We start from the raw sequence: 19,083 nt of genomic DNA on the forward strand, positions 1-19,083 counted from the left end.
GGTAGTATTTGCAATTGATGTTTATAACTAGCTTTCATTGAGCATGTGCTATGTGCAAGATCATTGTTCTAACACCTTGAGGTGTCCTAGCTCATGTAATTTTCATGCCAGCTCTATGAGGTAGGTATAGATGAGAAAATGGAGACTTAGAAAGTCCAAGCATCTTGTCCACAGCCTGTAAGTCTCAAGGTCAGAATGTCCATGGATCTTGCTACTGCTCCCAGTTGTCAAGACCCCCAAGCATTCTCATTTGAGCTCCAGTCTCCTCTGGATCTCTTCCTCAAGGGTCCAGGAACTCTTGGCAGCTTCTCCACAGGCTACTGGAGTGATCAGACCCTTTGAGCGTGTTCTCATCTACCTGTACCTAGGCTCCCCACCCATGGCTATTTTGCCTTTCCCAGGCTGGGCTGGAAGCAGGAATGAGAGGCTTGCCGTTTTCCCAGGCTTCTTACAGGGAAACAAGGGAACTTTTCACAATGACCCAAACTTTCCAGAGCCTTCTTACCATGAGCTGAATGTTTGCATTCCCCTCAAATTCATAAGTTATGGTTCTAGCCCCAATGTGATAATACTTGGAGGTGGGGTCTTTAGGAGGTAATTAGGTTTATATTAGGTCATAAGGCTGAGGCCTTCATGATGGAGGAGGAGGAGGAGGAGGAAGGGGAGGGAGAGGAAGGGGTGGGGGAGGAGGAGGAGGAGGAGGAGGAGGAGGAGGAAGAGACAGCTTTCCATGAGCACACACCATGGAAAAGTCATAGCAAAGATGACTATGCACCAGCAAGCACCCCCTTACCAGACACCAAATCTCTTGTCACCTTGATTTTGGAAGTCCCAGCCTCTAGAACAGTGAGAAATAAATTTCTGTTGTTGAAGCCACCCATTGTATGGTATTTTGTTATATTGCCCTCCCTAAGACTTTCAGGAGGCTCTTTCAGGGGCCGGAGGAACAGCCCCTGAAAGAGCTCTGTCCTTTCTCCTCCCTTTGATCTTCAAGCTTTGGACCTTAATGTATAAAAACATAGCTTTTGGATAATCAAGAAAATCTTTAACACAAGTTAGTTATGAGGAGAAAAAATATCTTGCTAGGAACTTGGGAAAAAGTCCAAGCAAGTCTTAACTTCAAATGTTACCAATTTTTTGCTTTCCTGGGTTGGTCTTTACGGTAGGTAGCTGAAGAAGAAGAGAAGCCACCTGCATTACACAGAAAGAACATTGGTGGTATGTCATCACATTTTCCTGATCCTTACACTCTTTCTTTTTTTTTTTTTTTTTGACACGGAGTCTCGCTCTGTCGCCCAGGCTGGAGTGCAGCGGCTTGATCTAGGCTCACTGCAAGCTCCGCCTCCCAGGTTCAGGCCATTCTCCTGCCTCAGCCTCCCAAGTAGCTGGGACTACAGGCGCCCGCCACCACACCCGGCTAATTTTTTGCATTTTTAGTGGAGACGGAGTTTCACTGTGTTAACCAGGATGGTCTCGATCTCCTGACCTCGTGATCCACCTGCCTCAGCCTCCCAAAGTGGTGGGATTAAAGGCGTGAGCCACCGCGCCCGGCCTCCTTACACTCTTTAACCCTGACTGATTGGTGCTGGCAGGGAGCCCTCCCCATCTGGTAGCACCCCTTCCTGTCTCAGGGCTTTCCTCTCCCAGGCCCTGCCATACACACTCCAGAACTATGGGTGCCTAAGTTTTCATGTTCAAAGTTGGCATTTGGAAGGGTCTTGAGTTTCAAAGTGTCCTTACATAAACTCCACACTGGTGGAAGTAAAGGCTTAAGTATCAAAAGCGGACATCGTAGCTACAGTTAGCTTGTGTGTTACAAGTGAGAGTGGGAGGAAGAACCCAGAAAGGGTGCCCGTAGAAGGCCAGTGACAGCATCAGCATTTTCTGCAGAACTGAACCTCTTATTTCTCATAGGAATGTTCTCATTACCCCCAAAAGAATGTTGTGTTATATAGCATGCAGAAAAATACTTGCAGTTTAATTTATCTGCGGGAGTCAGGAGGCTATATAGAGATAATAATGAGTCTTAGTTGCTAGCTTTCATTTTGCCTGTGTATCTCGATCCAGAAAATGTTTTCCTCATGTACAGAGAAATAATCAACACTTTCTTTTTATATCAAAGGGTTCAGACTCACATTATGAACTCTGCAAAAACTCTGTGCTGCTATTTCTATTTCCAGACTAAGACATATACAAGAAGGTTGGGTTTCTCCTACCTTCCACCACCCCTAGGCAATCGGAGCAGCAAGATTATAAAACACAAACACAGGCAAATATAGACAACCCAGTTTGAGGTTTATTTGGGTATCTCTGCCTTGTAAGCACTTCCTCAGAACATGGCAGAGCAAGGAAGTGGGAGGGAGTTCAGTTAGTTACTTGGACTATTTATAAGGTCAACAGGAAAGGCTTGAAATAATGGGAAAAATGCTCTTTTTTTTCTCTTTGTGTTTGCCATGGAGTCCACTTCCTAGTCTGTCCCACTGTCCCCAGTATCAGAAAAATCCAAAGTTGGCCGCATCCAAAGCAGTTGCATCATGAACCTTACCAGCAATTTGCTCTTAGTTGACAATAACCTTCCCCTTCCCCTTTTCCTCCCATGTTCAGGTTCATTGCCACAAGGCATCCCCCAAACTGCAGCTGGATGAGACCCCCATGCCAAACTAGATATTTAGTAGATGATGAGAAACCCAGAGAATCCTATTCTATAATAATGATTATTATTATTTTGAGACAGAATCTTGCTCTGTCACCCAGGTTGGAGTGCAGTGGTGCAACCTTGGGTCACTGCAGCCTCCGCCTCCTGGGTTCAAGTGATTCTTGTGCCTCAGCCTCCTGAGTAGCTGGAACTACAGACTCATTCCACCATGCCCAGGTAATTTTTTTTTTCTTTTCTTTTCTTTTTTTTTTTTTGAGACAGAGTCTCGTTCTGTTGCTCAGGCTGGAATGCAGTGGCACGATCTCGACTCACTGCAACCTCTGCCTCCCGGGTTCAAGCGATTCTTCTGCCTCAGCCTCCTGAGTAGCTGGGACTACAGGTGCCTGCCACCATCCACCATGCCTGGCTAATTTTTTGTATTTTTAGTAGAGATGGGGTTTCACTATATGTTTCCCAGGCTGGTCTCGAACTCCTGACCTCAGGTGATCGACCCACCTTGGCCTCCCAAAATGCTGGGATTAGAGGCATGAGCTATTGTGCCTAGCCCACCTAATTTCTTTATATTTTTAGTAGAGACGTGGTTTCATCATGTTGGCCAGGCTGGTCTCGAACTCCTGTACTCAAGTGATCTGCCCCTTGGCCTCCCAAAGTGTTGGGATTACAGGCGTGAGCCACTGTGCCTGGCCCTATTCTATAGTTAAATAACATATTTTTAGCTTGGGAACATTCTAGGGTGAATAAAAATGAACAAGCAAACAAATAAAAATCCACAGATGGTGTTTACAATAGAAAAAAATAACCAGAAGAATCGTTTTTCAGTCAGGTATTGTTACCATTATAATTTTAATCAAAACAATTTTGCCTAAAAGTTGAGTCAACAGACAATCCACAATCCATTCTGCCTTACCTGGAAAGGCTCAACTAAGGGGAGGAACAACCCCTCAAGAAATCTCAATTTTCCTATATACAAAGTTCTAGAGTTTGGAAGTTTGTGGGCGAATGATTACCTAGGTGCTGAGGCAAAAGAATGAAGGCACAAACTGTTTCAGCATAATAAAGAAAACAGTTAAAATAAAAATAGTCATAATACAAATTAGATACAGAGATGATCATGGACACTTATCAGTCATTATAAACATTATTAATCATTAGCTTTGAATATTACTCTTCGTTGCATTACTAATATAACCTAGGAATAACTGGCGGGTATAGGGTCAGGCAGGTACTGAAGGGACATTGTGAGAAGTGACATAGAAGGCAAGAGGGGAGCCCTCTGTCACGCCCGCATAAGGGCCACTTGAGGGCTCCTTGGTCAAGCCTGTGTCTGGGAAGACACACATTACTTAGCAAGGAGTCTCCTTTCCTTGGAAGAGTCAGGGAACACTCTATTCCACCAGCTTCTTGTGGAAGACTGGATATTATCCAGGCCTGCCCACAGTCATCTGGAGGCCTAAACCCTTCCCTGTGGTGCTGTGCTTCAATGGCCATGCTCCTTCTCCATTTTCATGTTCCTCCCGTACTCCTGGTTCCTCTTTGAAGTTCGTAGTAGATAATGATAAAAAAAAAAAATAGTGAAAGTCTTAAAGTCTTTAATCTTTCTTATAAGTACATAAAAGAAAACACTGACGTATGCTGCCTTCTCCCTCTGCTCTGGCTACCTAAAAGGGAAGGGCCCACTGTCCTATGATCACGTAACTTACTTCACCTTATCAATCACTTAGAAGATTCACCCTCCTTACCCTGCCCCCCTTGTCTTGTATACAATAAATATCAGTGCACCCAGCTGTTCGGGGCCACTACCGGTCTCCATGTCTTGGTGGTAGTGGTCCCCTGGGCCCAACAGTTTTCTCTTTATCTCCTTGTCTTGTGTCTTTATTTATTACAATCTCTCATCTCCACACACAGGGAGAACACCCGCTAAGCCCCGTAGGGTTGGTCCCTACAAAAGTTCATCTAAGTTGGCATTTAATGGTCTTCTTTCTCCTTTGAATATATGGCATGTATTTGATATCTCCTTTATTGAAGTTACTAAAAATGCAGAACCACTTTCCCTATGCCACTCTGAGTGAATGGCTCACTCAGAGGTATTTTAACAATTGAATCATGAAACAAGTTTTTTTAAAAAAAAAAACTCTCTTAAAGAAATTTCTTCTACTCTGATGTCCATTGTTGTAAAGTCCTTCCCATTGTAGGTCCTTTCTCTGTCCTTCCTTCTGACTTCTCCACTGAGAGATGCACAGGGCAGTGGTTGCAGATGTCTGATAGTGGGCCAGAACCAGTTCATAGCAAAGAAGCAAAACAATAATGATATTGTTAATAATGATAAAAATGAAGTCCTTGCTAGTCAAATAACTCTTTAAAGGGCAAAGAATATGAGCAGACAATTCAAAGAAAAGGAAATATAAAGGTCTCAACATAGATGCTCAGCACCATTCATAAGAGAAATGCACATTACCCCGGTAAACCATTCTTTTTTCACCCAGCACACTGACAAAGGTCAAAAAGTCTGATAACTCATTGTGCTAGGGAACATGTTGCAAAACAGACACTATCAAAATTAATGCTGAGATTTGGAAAAATTGAACAAAATTGTCCATGCATATAGTTGTCGACCTATAAGTTACACTTCCAGGAAATTTATCCTATAAATATATTCACACACATGCCAAGTGGCAGATGTGGAACATTATTTACTGCAGTATTGTTTGTAATAGCACTTTATTGGAAACAGCTTTAAATGTTTATCGATAAGTTACTAAATTATGGTACATCCCCACATTGGAATACGTAGCAGCCTTAAAAAGACTGAAGAGATGGGTAGATGATAGATAGATATAATAATTTATAATTGTAAGTGGAAAAAAATACCAAACAGAAAGATACCATTTACATGGAATGGGTGGAGGAGAGGTCTATGTATATGCACAGTATTTGCTTATAGAAGCAAAAGCTACCTCTGGAAGGACATGCAAGAAAGTGATAGCATATGCCGCCCTCATAGAGGGAAACTGGAGGACTAGGGGTAAGGAGGGAGTGAAACTTTCCATTATATTTCTATCTATCTACACACACACAGACACACACACACTTATGTATATGTTTAAATTTTGAACTACAAATGTACTATCCATTTAAAAACTTAAAAACACCCTTGTTTGTAAGGAGCAGACATTTTTATTTTTAAGAAACACAATTTGTATCTCTTTAAACAGAGTATGGCAGATCAAAATTTCCAAAGATAAGTATATCAATATATCACATCCCACATGCTCTTCTTACAAGGTGACACTGACACTCCCCTTGAATCTGGCTAGGCTTGGGACCATGTGGAAGTGACTATTTGAATTTCAAGGGTAAAGTCATTACAAGTAACATAGCTGCCCCAACTGTCTTCCTCTCACCTGCCCTCAAACTGCTTGTCCTTGGAACTCAGCTACCATGTTGTGAGGAAGCCATACAGCCCCACTGAAAGATTTGGGGTAGGTTCTCCTGCACCACCCCAGCTTAGGCCCCAGCTGACAGCCAGCATCAACCACCAGACTTGGGAATGAACCAACCTTCACACAGATAACTTTCAGGCCACCCAGCTGGTGCTGACCAGAGCAGAAATGACCCATCCTTTCCTAGCTCTGCCCAAACTGCAGATTTACAAACAAAATAAATGATATGTTGTTTTAGGCCACTATGTTTTATGATGGTTTGTTGCTATACAGTGATAAATAACTAGACCAAAGAAAAAATTTTGGATATTTTTGAGAAGATCCTTGAGATGCCTTCCTGAAATAAAGTAGAGTCAGGGATGCAGCTGGCCCCAGCTAGAATCTGCAGTTGGTCATTTGCAGGATTTGATCTCCCTCCATCAGTTTCTTTCCAGTCCTTCTCCCTTGGCCCCTGGGAGCTCCTCCTGAGAATTAGTGCTATTTTGTGAGAAGGGGAAATTATAAAACGAGTAGTCTCCACTTCTAACTTTGAAGGAACTTTTACCAAAATAATAAATTGCTTTTGGTGTGAATTTAAATCTCAAGGAGATTGTAAAGCAAAATGCAGCTTTAATTTTATTTTTTAATCTGAATATTTAGAAATTAGTGTCAAATAGAATTAGTTGAACAAAATTTTTATAACAGTATCATCTCAGATTATTCCTATAAAAGTCATCAAGATCCATTAATTATGGCACTACCAAGGACATTAATAGTAAATTGAAAGAAAAATTATGAAGGGCAAATTTGTCCAGTGGTTTTATGTTTGAACTGATTTTGTGGAGCAGCAACATACTGTAAGTGTTCGGAGCCTGGACTTTGGAGCCAGACTGCTAAATGTGGCTCTACCACTGGTATCTTTATGATGTTGAGCAAATTATATTTCTGTGCCTCAATTTCCTCATCGGAACATTGGCTCTAATAACAGTTCCTGTCATATAGGGTTATTGTGAGTTTTAATAAATTACATTCAAAACACTCATTTCAGTATCTGGCACACAGGAAGTCTTCAGTGAATAACAACTGTTATTTTTGTATACCAAACACCAGATCTGATATCCTGTGAGATTTATTCTAAATTAGGCCTTTGTCTCTAGAATTTATAGCCAAGGTAAATTCAGACATTGCGAGCAAGTCCTCCAAAAGCTATATGCTAATGGAAGACTCCTTTCTATTGCTAACACTTTGGTTCCTGTTTCTGTCCATATTTGAAAGAGACAGAAATGTTATGTAAATGGTAGATGCACTCAGCATCATTTCCAACCTCCTGCAAGGGTGCCTAGAATCCTGCAAAGGCCAGTGAACTAAAACCTAGCTTTCCCAAACTCCCATGAAGCTAGTGTTCTGAATACACAGTAGATTTTCCAATCAGGTGCATTTATACAGAGTATTTAAGGTAGATGTGTGGTGGGGCCATTTTCCTATTGCTTTGACTCTTCCTACTGGCAAATATGGTTGTCAGGACTTTGGGTTTTTCTGGAGCAGAAGCCCAGCATCTGCTCACTAATTTTGTGTGTGTTGAAGAGGCAGCTGTGATGGGGTGTGAAGGCAGTGGCTGCAGCTCCCTGATCCCTGGATCACAAGCATTAAGAGTCATTTTGATGTCAACCAACCAAAAATGTATCTCCTGAAATCCTACATGTCTGAATGTGTCAAAGGTAGCAGCTCCCTTGGCAGAACTGTTCTCTGATGGTGACTGGGAATCATTTCTGGACTCCACGCATGCAGCCCCTCCAGCGATTGCATAAGCACCCAATTCCCTGAATTCCATCCTTTCAGCTCTTTTTATTTTTATTTTTTTATTTTTTTTTTTATTTATTTATTTTTTTTTGAGACGGAGTCTCGCGCTGTGTCACCCAGGCTGGAGTGCAGTGGCACGATCTCGGCTCACTGCAAGCTCCGCCTCCCAGGTTCAGGCCATTCTCCTGCCTCAGCCTCCGAGTAGCTGGGACTACAGGCGCCCGCCACCACGCCCGGCTAGTTTTTTGTATTTTTAGTAGAGACGGGGTTTCACCATGTTAGCCAGGATGGTCTCGATCTCCTGACCTCGTGATCCACCCGCCTCGGCCTCCCAAAGTGCTGGGATTACAGGCTTGAGCCACCGCGCCCGGCCTATTTTTATTTTTTTTGTACCCAAATTCTGTCTGATTCAAACAGGGAGTCACAAAAGTTGTCTTCCTCATGGCAGTCCTTTATCAAGTGACTCGTTTTCCCAATTTATTCAGTGTGAACTTCCAGAGCTTCTCTTTATATAGTGCAGTAGAGTAAGAATGGAAGCAGCCAGCTGAGGTGTTAGAATGCTGATAAAGAATGTTTCCTTAAAACAACAGCAAACAGGGTTTATCATGTCTATAAGGGAGAAAGTCATTCTTTTGCTGTAGCACTGTTATAGGGGTGCAATGGAGTCATCTGTTAAGAGCACCCAGACTAGCCCTCAACGTGGTCACTCTTTAAAAATATCAGTAGTTTTTATGAGTTACTGTTTGATATTTCTGCTTCATCAGAGAGATTCAGATCTGTTTTAATGTCCTCTGCTGTGCACCTTGAAAAACGGACTTTTTAATGCCTCTCATCCTTCATCAGCACTAGCACTGGGCTTCTCCAAAAAGGTTCACAACCATGCTTTTTCTTGCCACCTTCCTCCACAGAGCCTAGAAAGCCATACACTCACTGCCCTCACTTCTTTTGTCTTGGTCAGATGATCCAGTTCTAGAGGAACTCTGTTTGAGGCAGCTTCTGGAAAAAGTTTTGTTTTCCTTATAAAGGAATAGATGTGGTTAGTGGAGTTTCTCTCCTTCCATTCCTCCTACCTTGAAAATAAATATGATATCTGGACCTCTAGCAGCCATTTTGATAAAATGAGATAACAAGCCCATTCACTAAAGAAAGCAGAGGGAAGAGATAGAAGGAGACTGGATCTTTGATGACACCCCTGGGACTCTGCCCCAGACTCTTCCTTAAGTGACAATAATAAACCCCTGTTTGTTTAAGCAAGTGTTTGTAAGGTATCCTATTTGCTGCAACTTCATTTCCACAAAATATGTTATTTATATCTCCCGGAATTTTTGTAGGAACCCAACAAGATAACTGGTATGAAAGTACTTCAAATACTATAAAAAGAGAACTCATTTTAAAGTTCTGTTTTAAAAGGAATCAGATGTTTTTCTCAGGAGTTCAAGCTTAAGGTACAGGAAGTTTCAATGAAATGATAAATGGTTGAAATAAATATGCCACATATTCCTTTCAACAACTCAGATGAAGACTTGCTTCTTTCTTAAATTATTAATAACCCCATTTAGTACTTTCAAAGTGCTTTGCCATCATTTGATACTTAATCCTCAGAATTTCCCTAGAAGAATGTAAAATCTCATTTTACAAGGGAAGAAGTGAAAACAACGTTTTTCAAAGACTCTCTTTGAGACACCATACGCCTGTGGCAGACTCAGAACTAAAAATCAAAGAATTGAACAGTCCAGTGTGTAATTGGCTTTCTCATGTAAATTTGATATGCAGGCCATGACACAGCCCACAGAAGCTCTAAGAATTTTTTAAAATTTTACCTTACATGTATATTCAAAATCAAGTCAAGCTAACCATATAGGATTCCTTATGTGAATAAAATGCCTTTATGCCCAACATTAGAAGTGGACAAGGAAAGAATATATTCTATCGTTAGTGAACTCGTCTATTTGTACACCAAGAATATCACCCAATCCTGGCATAAAATAAATCATGTCAGAGTAACTCTTGTTTTACTGATGTATCTGGTAATAACCAGTAAAAGAGTAGCTCTGAAACAGAAGCAAAAATAAAGAGAACTATCAGGCGGGCACGATAGCTCACACCTGTAATCCCAGCACTTTGGGAGGCTGAGGCAGGAGGATCACGAGGTTGGGAGTTCCAGACCAGCCTGGCCAACATGGTGAAACCCCATCTCTACTTAAAATACAAAAATTAACCAGGCATGTTGGGGCACATCTGTAGTACCAGTTACTTGGGAGGCTGAGGCAGAAGAATCACTTGAACCCGGGAGGCGGAGGTTGCAGTGAGCCGAGATCGTGCCACGGCACTCCAGCCTGGGAGACGGAGAGAGACTCCATCTAAAAAAAAAAAAAAAGAGAGAGAGAAAGAGAGAAAGAGGGAAATATCTACCTGCTTAAACAGGAAGTAAGTTCTCGATCACCCTTTAAAAATGAAGCAAAGATTTATTTATGGCCAAAACTTTATTTAGAAGTGTGGTGCTCAGAATCTTCCATCACCTTCAACCCAGGAAAATGTTCTCTCAATTTTAATCATGTTTTACGTGATGAAACAGAAATTTGACCTTTAATTAATGATGTTATTTTTTAAAAATTTATGCATTTCCAAGTCTTTTATTGAAATTCTGAATATGATTTACATGATATAAGATCAATGAGAGAAAAAAGAAAAAGCAGCTAAAACAGAGATAGAAAAAGCTCTTAATTAGACTATATTACTATTTTTATTTTCAAATCCAGAGAAGGCCAATTTAAAGATTTCCTGTGCCAGCTCTACTACTTCCTACCCGTGGTTCCTTAACCAAGTTACCTCCTCTCTCTACGTTTAGTTTCCTTATGTAGTAAATGCGCACAATAATAATGCCCACTAAATTGGGTGGTTGGGCAAATTGAATGAAAGAGTACAACACCAACAATGTTAGTCATTATTATGGTCTGAAAAATCCATAAAACATTGGACACAACTAAGAGATGGTACATGAGATAAATACGATACAAGCTGACTGAACATCTAACCTGAATGCAGTGGCAGTAAAGGTGGTTTGACTTTCAGGATAGTACTGCTCCACCGGCTCCTGCTGGGATTTAAATGATTATTGCTTAGCCCTTTTCTCTTGACTTGTTATCAAGTGCCTGGCAGGGCCTATTTCAAGTACATTTTGTAAAATAACACAGGAAGATCCTTAAGAAATAACCAACAGCATGCTTGGGTCTGGTCTGATATTAAGGGCAACACTGGTCACTGGACATTAAAGGGGGCACAGCTGAATTCAAGAGCTAAAGAAGGTGGTGCTTAGCAAAAAACAAGGGCGTTCCTGAACAGAAATCCACCGTAAAGGGGGAAGAAATTTTTGAGAAATTCTTATTCGTCACAAGGAGCACACAGCTGCCCAGAAATGCACTTTCCAGAAACTGGAAAAGTAGAATTCTGACATGCCCTCTGGATTTCTAGCTGGAGCCTGTGAGTATATGGGAACAGTGCACACCTTGGGAGAATGGGAATTTTGTGAGGTGTTTAAACCCTCTGTCACCTGCGGATTTAAAGGTTGTCGTATATGCCTATTTTATTTATTATCTCTTCTGCTCTAGTGTTATACTGGTAAGAACAAGGGAGTGAAGGTTACAATTGCAACAGGGGTTACAATCTTGCCTGTTTCATATAGCAGATATTCCATGAGTGCTGTAGGGTTGAGGCAGGAGGAAAATGAGGCCAAAGAAACCGAGAACTCAAAATTGGCAGAGTCAAACTGGGCAACCTCCTGAGGAAACACGCACAGAACATAAATGTCAGACCCATCCTGGCTTCTAAATATTGCATTGCCAGGAGTAGCCAGCGAAAGATTGGGCCCTTCAGCCTCAGGGTGCCAAGTGTCTTCCATGTCCCAAGGCCTCCTTAGTGTGTCCACCTGCCTTCCAGGTGGCTCGACTGCAGATCCACTCAGCCTCTGTTGACTGAAACTGAGCTGAAGGGGGATATAAGATGAAAGAAGGGTGAAGAAGAGAAAGCATCAGGGAAAGGAAAAGGATCTAATGGAGTGTACAGAGGAGTGAGAAAAAAAATCAAGGAGAAGGGAAGCAGAAAATAAAATCAGGAAGAAAATAAGATAAAATACAGGGAAGAAAGATGAGAACGGGATAAGCATAGGATTCAAAAGACTTCAGTAGGGACCTGGGATCAGATGGTTGTACTAGAACTGGATACAGGAAGGAAGGAAAAAATGTATCTTAGAGGAGCTTCTGAGAATAAAAGAGGAAAAAAGAAAAGATAGAGGATTAAAAATACTATTTGTTATTCTAAATATCTGGATAATAATCATCTTTGTGTCTGTTGTGTCAAAGCTTTTAGTGGCACTGTATGCAGAACCACAATCAATATTATTTCAAAACAGTGATGCCCTTTGAGGAGGATATAAAGGGGAGGGAGAAATCAGATAAACTATGAAGGAGGAGAGAAGAAGCCAGTTCTGTCAGATACTGCAGAGACAGGTTGATGCTGAACCCTTGGGAATAGAAGTGATGCAATGCCTGTAAGAATGAGCAGGATGTTTACTATCTTTCTGCACAGAAAAAAAAAAAAAAAGGAAAGGAAAAGAAAGAAAACAGAAAAAATATGGCAGTGGCTACACACAACTCCTTCTTAAAGAAGAACACATTGGAATCTGATTCATTGATCACTGAGTTAATTGTTATCTTGAGGCTTTGGTATGTACAGTAGTTATTTACATGTGACATTAGGTACCAGTTATTTTATTATTGTTAAAAGAAAAATTGGGAATCCATTAGGCTGAGACAACTTCAATGCCTTGAGTTCCTACATAAACAACCTGAAAGGAACTCAATGTAAATAATAAAATGAAACTTAAGCTTAACCAATCAGAAACTGCCAACTAACCTCTAACTAGGGACTTTGCACATTAACCAAACATTTTCATTGTCTGCCTTATGTGAACACTTTATAAAAGCTTTCACCTGGGCCGGGTGTGGTGTCTCATGCCTGTAATCCCAGCACTTTGGGAAGCCTAGGTGGGGGGACCATGAGGTCAGAAGATCGAGACCATCCTGGCTAACATGGTGAAACACCGTCTCTACTAAAAATACAAAAAGTTAGCCAGGCATGATGGCACCTGCCTGTAATCCCAGCTACTCTAGAGGCTGAGATAGGAGAATTACTTGAACCCAGGAGGCAGAGGTTGCAGTGAGCCGAGATTGCACCACTGCTCTCCAGTCTGGGTGACAGAGTGAGACTCCATCTCAAGAAAGAGAAAAAAAGCTTTCACCTTAAGCCCCTTTGGTGGAGCCTAAACCACTCTCAGTTTGGTGCTGCCAGATTGATGAATTCCCATCAGCCCAAATAAATTATTTAAAAGTTTAACGTACTGAAGTTTATCTTTTTAACACTATTTATTTTTAAACCAGCCTTTAGTACTTTTTTGTTTGTGTATTGGCTCCATTTACTTTATGACGTGAGTCATTTATTACTGTATCGATTGAGACATCTATCAAGTCATCTCTTAGGCAAGCAATCCTCAATCTTTAATGAGCATCAGGATCATCCAGAGGACTTGTTAAACACAGATTTCTAGTCTCTACAGCACCAGAGCTTCTGACACAGTAGGTTCGGGGCGAAAGAATCTGCATTTTAACAAGTTTCCAGGTGAGGCTGATGTTGCTGATCCAGATACGTCACTTTAAGAAGAACAATATTTGAAAACCAGTAGAGTGTTTCTACTATGTGTAAATATTATTATTGCAGATGTGTTTAAATATAAAACTGTATTTCAAGGATAAAGTTTTTAGAGTTCAGAAACAATTATTAGAAGCATTAATATGCAAAGTGATCTACTATATCAATAGTAAAATCAAAGAGCTCTGTGGCATTTTGAAGGAAAAACTTCTGAAATGTATAACTTTCTATAATAAGATGACCTGGTTGAAGTTCTAAACTTTTCAATGTAGTATTTCCAATTTTCAAACCTCAAACTTAAGAGTTGTAGAGAAAAATGTTTTCTCTTCTTCACATGATCCCAGCTTGGCCCAGAAAGAAGGACACATTCACCAACACTTCTGTCCTCTTGGAATAGTCCTGGCGAGGAAGCTTGGGCCTCTCTCCCATCCCCTCTGAACAGAGTGTGCTACTTTTGGGCCATGGTGTACACTAGAGGACTATGCTCTTAACAGTGGAAAGTGCCATCTTTTTCTCTTTCTTTGACTCCCTGAGCTTTTAGGTGCAAACAGGCTTGTCTCCTCTTTTGTCACCATGAAGTAAATCCACCTAGACAGTGTCTTCCGTAGTCAGAAGTCCCTGCTGAAGACAGAGTACAGTAAGTCTGTGCAACCAGCTGGGTGAGTGGACTCAGGGTCTTATATGCAGGCTTGGATATACACCCAGTGTGAATGTGCAGATTCTGGATCTAAAAAAACTTTGTGTCTAAGCAACATTCTCCCTTCTTTAGCAGAAGCCCTGCTAAGCCATTGATACAGTTGGCTATCTGTCCTTTGAGTGTTTACTTCATCAGTCAACATCTTGGAAAGAAGTGGGAGAGAATTTTAGAGCTGCTAGATCTCGAAAATGCAGGCTGGGAAATCACAGGATGGACACTTGGGCAGCAAAGGGCAACCCGGGGAGAATGAGGATCTTGATATAGGCCAGCTTGGGCTGGGGCAGTTCACAGTGGCTTGTAACATAGCCACAGCTGGTACATCAGAGCCCAGAAAGGCTCCAGTTAAGTGCCACCTCAAAACAGATGGACTTCACTATGTAAAGTTTTTTTAGGGTTTTGTGAAAAGAATAATTATTACTTCCATAGTGTCTTTTTCCCCATACAGTGTTTCTCAGCCAGACTTGCAAAGGGAATTGAGTTTCCCATGGGGCACAGAATACTCTGTGTTCATGCTGACCTTCAGGTTGTCAGGGTCAGGCTGAAAGCAGCATCTCCAGATTAGTTAATCCAAATTCAGACTTCTTTATCATTCTGTAAATGACATCAAGATCTAAATGGTCTCTTGGGCTTGGGAGGCTCCTGCAAAGGGTCTTGGAAATAACCTACTTCTATCACATCTTCTATACCTACAGAGGGTACTGAAAATACCCTACTTCTATCACCAAGTCTTAAATTGGTTCTAAACTGTGTATGTTGTAAAGTCTGCCCCTGGGTGAGAATTTTAGAGACCCCTACTGAAGCTTCAACCACAGAAGGGCAAGGGAATAGATAAACAACAATACAGATTTTCTCCTATAGGGCATATGACACATTCTTTAAGCAGAAGCAAAGCAACCCACCCTCATTATGGACCAAAAGTTTAGAGGGACCATTTAAGATTTTCCATTGAAAACTCCCTGTCATTAAGAATTTGGTTTGCATAGTGACATATTGGGGAAAGAAAACTCTGAGAAAAGGTTTGGTCTTGCAATCAGAACAACAATGAGAAAAAATGAAAGCAAAATAAAGGTATGCACATTGAGAAATAAGATAGGGTGGATAAACAGTTTTCTCCTCTAGAGACAGATTGAATTAAAAAAAAAAAAGTGGGACTAAAAAATGAGAAATATTTTAGCTGTTATCTTTTTAAGGAGTGTTAGGGCAGGGGGGCTTATAAAAATCAAATAAAGGAGGAAAGATCATGAGAGCTCACTAGGTTAATTCCTCCAGTGAGAGCCCAGAGAGAGGAAACTATTGAGAGGGGGTGTTTGTCTTTTATTTTATTCTTCTTATTTTTCAAAAACTTTTGATTATGGAAATTTCCAAACATACACAAAAGAAGAGAGAATAATATAATGACTCTCCATGTGCCCATCTCTCCACTCCAGCGGTTATCAACATATGGCTATTCTCATTTCCTATGTACTTCCCCTCTCCTCCTCCAAATCCCAGCACCTGCTGCAGTATTTTAAAATTAATCCTAGACATTATATGATTTCATCTATATTATCTCAAAGAAATAAGAATTTTTAAAAGTTTAACCACAATATCATTTTACATCCAAAATATTAATAATATCTCTTCATATTATATATCTAGCTAGTTTTCTAATTTCACCATTTTAAAAATAACATATTCTCCTTTTAATGTTTGTAGATTTGGGGGCACAAGTACAGATTTCTTATTTGCATATATTATTCAGTGGTAGAGTCTGAGCTTCTAGTGTGCCCACCACCCAACTGTAATTTCACCATTGTTTATAAATACCATATAAATATATGGTTTGTTTGAATCAAGATCAGAAAGAAAACTGCCACATTGCATTTGGTTGATATGTCCCTTAAACTTCTTTTTATTTATTAACTGCCTCCAGCTCCCCCCTTTCTTTTTCTAATTTATTTATTGAGGAAACTTTGTCATTTGTTTTCTAGCATTTTGAGAGGTGTCCTCTTAGAGTTGCAAGAATAAGAGAGCAGTTGGAAAACTTCATGGAAGAGCTGCATGGGGTGATTTCAGAAACATTGGACATTTGTTATAGAAGGGCTGAGAAGATTAGCAGAGAATACATTAAACATCCTTAGATGAGTTTGGAGGTGACACAGTCATTTCAGGTGGCAAAACTATGGCCATGGTTTGGGGGATGATTTCCGGGAAACACAGAGAGTTAGGACTCTGTGCAAAGGTTTAGGGAAGATGAAGCACAGTAAAGGGTAGCACAGTAGGTGCAAAGGAGATCAACTCCAGGCCAGGGTTAGCTGTTGGGCTGATGGAGGGTAGCTTATAGACAGAATTTTCCAACTTGGGTTGGTGATGGCGACTGGATGCATTTGAACAACTGATGCAATTGACTGACTCAGAACTCAATGATTTCATATGGGAGACTCCAGGAAAATTGTCTGGTTCTAAAGAAAAAAGAGGAGAGGAATTCTGGTCCAGCAATCAGTGCTACACAGAGGAGGAGGAAGAAAGCAAGGCCTGCTGAGCCTGCAGAATCCGTGGAAGAGCAGAAGGAAATGCAACATTAGGGCGTATTCCATTGCCGCAGGAAAACATGTAGCTGAGAGAATAGTTCTACTGCTGATGATGTGAGAAAAAGGTTTTCAAAGCTTGGAAATTCAAAAGTCAGGAAAAGGAAAAGTTTTGGGGAAAATCACATGAAAGAAATCATAATGGAAAGTCCAAATAAGCTCGGTTAGAAATGAAACTGAAGATATTACAACCAGTACCACAGAAATACAAACAATATAATAATTCAAAACTACTATAAACACCTTTATGCACGCAAACTAGAAAATCTAAATGAAATGGATAAATTCCTGGAAATATACAACTCTCCTAGATTTTCAGAAAGAAATAGAAATCCTGAACAGACCAATAACAAGCAGCAAGACTAAATCAGTAATAAAAAAAATTGTCAACAAAAATGTTCAGGACCAGATGGATTCACAGCTGATTTCTAACAGACATTCAATGAAGAATTGGTATCAGTTCTACTGAAACTATTCCAGAAAATAGAGAAAGAGTATATTCTCCCTAAATTATTCTATGAAGCTAGTATCACCCTAATACCAAAACTAATAAATGACATAAAAAAAAACAAAAGAAAACTACAAACCAGCCAGATGCAGTGGCTCATGCCTGTAATAATCCCAGCACTTTTGGAGACTGGGGCGGGTGGATCACCTGAGGTCAGAAGTTCAAGACTAGCCTGGACAACATGGTGAAACTCTGTCTCTACTAAAAATATAAAAATTAGCCAGGTATCGTGGTGGGTGCCTGTAATCCCAGCTACTTGGGAGTCTGAGCCAGGAGAATCGCTTGAACCCAGGAGGCAGAGATTGCAGTGAGCCAAGATCATGCCACTGCACTCCAGCCTGGGTGACAGAGCAAGACTCTGTCTCAAAAGAAAAAACAAAAACAAAAAACTACAGACCAATATCACTGATGAACCCAGATGCAAAAATCCTCAATAGAATAAAAGTTAACCAAATCCAACAGTACATCAAAATGATAATATACCATAATCAAGTGGGTTTCATCCCAGGAATGCAGGGATGGTTTAACATACACAAATCAATAAATGTCATACATCGCATAAACAGAATTAAAAACAAAAACCATATGATTATCTCAATAGACACAGAAAAAGCATTTGAAAAAATTCAGAATTACTTTATGATAAAAGCCCTAAGCAAAATAGGCATAGAAGAGACTTACCTCAAAGTAATCATAAAAGCCATATATGACAAATCCACAGCCAGTGTCATACTGAAAGGGGAAAAACTGAAAACATTCCCCCTAAGAACTGGAATAAGACAAGTATGTCCACTTTTACTACTTCTATTCAACAGAGTACTGAAAGTCCTAGCCAGAACAATCAGAAAAGAGAAAATAAAGGGCATCCAAATTGGAAAAGAGGAAGTCAAACTGTCACTGTTCACTGATGATATGACCATATACATAGAAAACCCTAAAGACTCACCCAAAAGTCTCCTAGATCTGATAAACGAATTTGCTAAAATTTCAGGATACAAAATCAGTGCACACAAATCAGTAGCACTGCCATACACCAACAATGACCAAGCTGAGAATCAAATCAAGAACTCACTCCCTTTTACAATGGCTGCAAAACAATAAAATATTTAGGAATATACTTAATCGAGTAGGTGAAAGATCTCTACAAGGAAAACTACAAAGCACTGCTGAAAGAAATCATAGATGACACAAACAAATGGAAACACATCGCATACTCATGGATGGGAAGAATCAATATTGTGAAAATGATCTTATTTCTTAAGGCAGTCTACAGATTCAGTGCAATTCCCATCAAAATACTGTCACATTTATTTATTTTTGTTTTTGTCATCATTCTTCACAGACCTAGAAAAAATAATCCTAAAATTCACATGGAACCAAAAAAGAGCCACATAGCCAAAGCTATACTAAGCAAAAAGAACAAATCTGGAAGCATCACATTACCCGTCTTCAAGCTATACTACAAGGCTATAGTTACAAAAATACCATGGTACTAGTATAAAAAGAGTCACACAGACCAATAATACAGAATACAGAACCCAGAAATAAAGCCAAAAATGTATAGCCAACTGATCTTCGACAAAGCATACACAAACATAAATTTGGAAAAGGACACCCTATTCAATGAATGGTGCTAGGAAAACTGGCAAGCCACATATGGTAAGATGAAACTGGATCCCCATCTTTCATCTTATGCAAAAATCAACTCGAGATAGATCAAAGACTTAAATCTA

The sequence above is a fragment of the Papio anubis genome, chromosome 2 (assembly GCF_008728515.1).
Source record: "Papio anubis isolate 15944 chromosome 2, Panubis1.0, whole genome shotgun sequence".
NCBI lineage: Eukaryota > Metazoa > Chordata > Mammalia > Primates > Cercopithecidae > Papio > Papio anubis.